The following is a 6,142-nucleotide window of genomic DNA, read 5'->3' on the forward strand; positions in this document are numbered from 1 at the left end:
CAGGTTCACCCTTCGCAGTCCACTGTTTTGATTGTTCTTTCGTTTCAGGAGTGAAGTGGTGGACCTAAGTTTCATCAACCGTTATTAATTGACGCAAAAAATCCGACTCGTTTCGCTTAAACCACTCCAACAGAGCCTTAGAAATGTTCATTCAAATGCGTTTTTAATCCAGAGTGAGCAAGCGCGGCACCCAACGCGCGGTTAACTTACGCATACTTTATTCTTCAATATATGACAAACACGTTCTTTTGATATGCCAACAGCCTCTGCTATCTCCCTAATCTTAATTCGACGGTTGTCCATTATCATTTGATGAATTTCTTCGATGTTATCGGTGGTGGTCGCAGTTGTTGGCCGTCCCGAACGCTCATCATCAGCTAAACTGGTACGACCACGTATAAATTCAGCTATCCATCTTTTCACGGTGGTAAATGATGGGGCAGAGTCCCCGTAAACAGCGTCCAACTCGGCTTAAATTTGCGTAGACGTATTGTCTTTCAAATGCAAGAATTTAATTATAGCACGATATTCAATTTTTTCCATTTTTACAAAATGACGACACAAATGATTGTCAAACAAAAACTGAACGTCCAAAGTGGCCACAATTGTCACAGATATCTTTCGTAAGTATCACGATTATAATACCAGAATGGCTTTGACGAGTAACGCCATCTTCATGGTTAGGCTCAAAACTTTTCAGACCCTCGTATAAATGATTTGATATCAACAACTAGCGCCAAGTTAAATTCCACAAAATTTTATGTATTACTCATATAAATGATTTGATATCAATAACTGGCACAAAGTTGAATCATATAAAATCTTTATAAGTTAAATTCTACCAAATTAAAAAGTAAAACTCAAGTGGTACTATTTATCTTTAAAAATCCAAGTGATACAATTTTTAAAAATACTAATGATACTATCCTTATCATTTATTTAATTCTAATATGTATCATTTGTATGAAAAAAATCCAAGTGGTATTATCTTTAGTAATCTTTAATATTTACTTTATTTCTAATAATTATTTGTATAATTTGTATACAGAGTGTCTCAGAATAAACATTTGTCCTTAAAATGACATATTCCTGACATAATTTTAAGAAATTTTTTTTGCCAAAATTCTATGCGTAGCTTAGTTTTTGAATTATAAACGAAAATAGTAAGCGAATTATGGGTCGCGTACGGAAGGTAGGCAGGAGCGGTGCACCGTCCGACGCGGGCCCTCAGTTCCGATCAGTTGCTTGCTACGCGTGAAACGCGTGACCCGATGATAAGCGCACGTACACGTATTTCATCTCCCCCCTCTCTCTCTCTCTCTCTCTCTTTCTCCTACCTTGTAAAGATATCTTCTACCGCAGCCGAGTTGGAAAAAGGCAGGATAATTTCGTGACCGTAAATTCCAAGATTCTCATAAGTCTATACCAAATTACAATAAGTTTTTGTTTTTCATATCAATTATATCACGATCAAGTTTACGCGAATTTTTATCTTTCACATTAATTATATCACTTATAACGTTTCACGCACACTTGATCGATTTACAAACGAATTTATCAGTTCGTTATTATTAATAACTAGAGATTAATTATTTAGCGACTGAGAATTAAATCCAAGAAAGAAATTGCATACAGCAATTAATAATCAGAAATATTTGTCCTTTTATAAATTGTGTCGCATATCAATATGTTCACGGATTTATCCACGCACTTGATTGATTTTTACAACCGAATTGCAACTGGCTTTCACTACTATTAAGTACTGCCGATTAATCATTCGGCAACTCAGAAGTATTACAAAGAAGGAAACATTGCACGCGATAATCACAATCAAATTCCATTGCAAATCAATACGGTCACTGATTTACACAAGCACTTGAACGACAAAATAAGGAATTTATTATCTTTATTACTAACTTTATTAATCACTATAAAATAGTACCGATTAATCATTCGACGAGTTGAAATTACTTGAGCGCGTTATACACATGTTACTCGACAAACTCAACACGGAGGCGCGATGTAAACAAGTCAATGGGTTAGGTCAATGGATTGATACTGAGAGCGTTTATGTTCGCGATCACAACGTCGCACAGTAAGCATTTATTTTTCTTACTAATAACCATCGCACTCAGTATCAACCTAACCAATTGACTTGTTTACATCGCGCCTCCGTGTCGAGTAACATGTGTATAATGCGCTCAAGTAATTTCAACTCGTCGCATAATTAATCGGTACTATTTTATTGTAATTAATAAAGTTAGTAGATAGATAGATAGATAGATAAATATTTATTGCTTCCCCTTAGGGTTACATTTTTATTTACATTTACGCACCTTAAAATTACCTTAATCTACATTACAAAAAAAACTTATACTAACTTACAAACTGCCTAACGTTTCTTTCTCTCTCTCTTTCCCTATCTTGGACCCCCGTTTCCGCTGTACCATCCTCCATTTCGTGGCCTCCACTTTCCTCATTTCTATCACCCTCATCCTCTCATCCCCACAGAGCTTCTCTCTCATTTCCCATACCCTCTCTACCTCTCTCCCTCTATTTCTTCCTCATTCACTCCCACATTCACTCTCACTTCCACTCTCTCCTCTACTTTCCTTCTTTCCTCTTTCACCTCCCTCATCCAACCCTCCCCGTCCTCTTGATCTCCTAATATCCTATCCACCACCTCATGCCACCCCCCTTCCCACCCCATCCTCCAACTCCTACATTCCTTCCACAAATGTTCCCACGATTCCACTCCACTCCCACATAACCTACATTTCTTCCCCTTCTCTCCTTCCCAATATCTCCCTTCCCTCATCTCATTCCCCAATCTGAATCTCTCCACCCTCCTCCATCTCCTCTCCCTTTTCTAAATATGCCGGTATTCCTTCTCCCTTTACCCATCCATACCATATATTATATCTCGCTATCCTTATTTTTTCCCATCTTTCCTCCTTCTGTTTTTCCTTGTCCTTTTCCTGCAACTCTTTAAACTTGATCTCTCCCTCTAATTCTCCCCCTTGCCATCTTCCTAACTCTACCTCCCTATCCCTGAAATATTGCCCCCTTTCTCCCTCCCATCTTTCTAACCTTTTCCCCTTCCTTATATTTTCTCCCATCTCGTCCAAACATAACCGCGCAAACAACTCTCCCCCTTCCCCCTTCAATCTCTCCTCAAATGCCCACGCTCTTTTTCCCGCCCTACCTCTTAACTTTTCCCTTTGTATTTCCTCCCTCATCATATAACCTGGTGTTCTTCCCTCCACCCCTAACACCCACCTTAAATACCTATCCTGTAATCTCTCCACCACCTCTCTCTCTTTCTATCCCCATATTTCCACCCCATAACTAATCATCGCCCCATTAACACATCAAACAGCCATATCCTCTTCTTCCAATCCTTACCAAATCTCCTTTTCCCGATCCCCCATACTTGACCCATCACTGCCGCCGCTTCCGCCACCCTTTCTTTTACATGCTAGTCCTGTCCCCCATTCCTCTGCAACGTATATCCTAAATAATTGAATTTATTTACCTCTTCGATCCTCTTTCCCTTCCATCTCTAGTCCATCTTACTGCTTCTACCTCCTCCTTTCCTACAAATCTCATTATTTTAGTTTTTTCCCTATTCAATTCCAAACCTTTTCTTTCTATATACCCTTCCAACCTTTTCAACATACTTCTCATACTCCCCTCATCTTCCGCCAACAACACCACATCATCCGCATACGCCAAACTATGTACCTTCCCATCTCCTAACTTCACTCCCCCCCATTTAACCCTTCCCATCTCTTCTTCTAGGTCCGTCAGAGGTGATCCCGATTGACCACGGCTCGATTGGACACCACCAATCATAGCGACCGGTGCTTAGGAGCTTTGTAGTCTCAAGCACTGTGAGTGGCTCGTGTCCAATTGAGCCGTGTCCAACTGGGTACCATCCGGTCCATCATCACTAAATTAAACAGCAGAGGACCAGCGGACACCCCTGTCTTACCCCCCTCGCCGCCCAGAAACTTTCCCCTACTTCTCCCCCTCCCACTCTCACCCTACTTTTCATTTCTCTCAAAATCTCATCCACTCTTTCCACCAGCCCTTCCCTTACCCTCCTCAGCCTTAACGCTTCCACCAATACTCTTCTATCCACCGAATCAAACGCCGCTTTCCACAAATAAGGCCACTAATTTTTCCTCTTTTTTCCTTACCTGTCTGTTTATTAAGTAATTCAACACGAAAACATTATCCAATGTCCCCACCCCCTTTCTGAAGCCCGTTTGGTTCGATGGAATCAACCCCTTCCCTTTCACCTCCTCTCTTAACATTTCCGACAATGCCGTCGTATATATTTTATACATAGTCGACACTATCGACACCTCCCTGTAGTCCCTTACCTCCTCTCCCTGCCCTTTCTTCCTTACCGGCACCACCACCCCCTCCTTCCATTCCTCCGGCCATCCTTCCCCTTTCCATACCTAATTACATTCCCTCCATACCCATTCCTCCATACCCTTCCCCCCATACTTCCATACCTCGTTTGGAATCCCATTCACCCCCACTGCCTTCCCATCATTTAAATTCCTAATCACCCTTCTAATTTCCTCCCTACTCAAATCCATTTCTGTCCCTCGTTTTCTCCTTTTCCCTTCATCCCTTACCACTCTCCCTTCCACCCTCTCAATAATTCTTTAAAATATTCCTCCCACTCCCTCATCTTTATCCCCTTATTTATTCCCTTCCACTTCTTCCTTTCCCTATTTACTATTTCCCATACCTGTCCCTCATTCTTCGCTCTCTCCACTTTTCTTTCCCACCTCTCATTCTCCTCTTTTTTCTTGTTCCCACATAGCTCCTCATACTCCCTTTTTTGTTTCCTGTACTCCTCCCCTCCCCCCTTACCCTTCCTCCATTCCCTTAATACCTTTCTCACCTCAATCTTCTTTTCTTTACACTCTCCATCCCACCATCCCCTTCCCGTCCTTTCTTTCCCTCTCTCCTTTTCTATGCTTCTCAATATCTCCCTTATTCTCTCTCCCATTTCCTTCATCCTCTCATTGCCATCCCCCTCCCTCCATTCTACCTCCCTACACTCTCTCTAAATATCTCCCTACCTCCCTCATCCCATATTCCCCTACATGCCTCTCTCCCCTCCCCACCCTTTCCTCTCTTCCTGCCTCTTCCTCCCCTCAGTGATACTACCAACGGATGATGATCCGAATCTATTTCCTCCTCAATTTCCATACTGTCTATACCCTCTCTCGTCTCCTCATCCACCAATACGTAGTCAATCACTGAGTCCACCCTTCCCTCTGTATATGTCCAATTCCCTTTCTCATCCCTTTGCACATTTCCATTTAAAATCGGCCACCCCTTCTCTCTTATAACTTCTACTAGCTTGTTTCCTTTCTTGTTCTTCTTATTATCCATTGAATTTTTTTCTTCTTCCTCCCCGCCCTCATTCTCTTCCCTTATTCTTCCTCCCTTTCTCCCTGTTCTCGCATTAAAATCCCCCCCAATCACTGTTTTTATCCCTTCCTCTTTACTCTCCATCCATTCCTTTATATTCTCCAGCTTACTTTCTAAATCCATATTAACATACACTCCCACTATCCTTAACCTGTTCTCACCTACGCTCATCATTCCCGCCATCATCCGCTCTACTTCTTTCTTTCCCTCCACCCCCTCATAACAATCCCTTTTAATATCCATCAACATTTCCCCCATTGCCCTTCCTTTTTTATTTCTCTTTTTCACCGCCTGCATTCTCCACACATAACCCTTCGGCAATCTCTCTTTTATATGTTTCCATCCCTTCTCCTCTACCCATATTTCTATTAGTACCATGGCATCTTTCCAACCTAGCCAAAAATCCCTATCCTTATTTCCCAACCCTGCCACGTTCCAAAATGCTATCTTCCTTTCTTTTCTTTCCCCCCCTTTGTTCCTCTTTTCCTCTCTCCTATCCTTCTTTACCCTTATTCCTCTGCTCCTTAATTCCCTTCCTCCCTCTTCTCTTTCCTTTCCTCTGCCCCCCTCTTTATTCACTCTCCCCTCCTTCCTACCCCCCTCCTTATCTCCCTTAACCTCCTTAACCCACTTATCCCCCCTCCCTATTCCCCCTGCCTCTGCCTGTCCTTCCTTGCTCTTT

Source organism: Trachymyrmex cornetzi, unplaced genomic scaffold (assembly GCF_001594075.2).
Source record: "Trachymyrmex cornetzi isolate Tcor2-1 unplaced genomic scaffold, Tcor1.1 scaffold394, whole genome shotgun sequence".
NCBI lineage: Eukaryota > Metazoa > Arthropoda > Insecta > Hymenoptera > Formicidae > Trachymyrmex > Trachymyrmex cornetzi.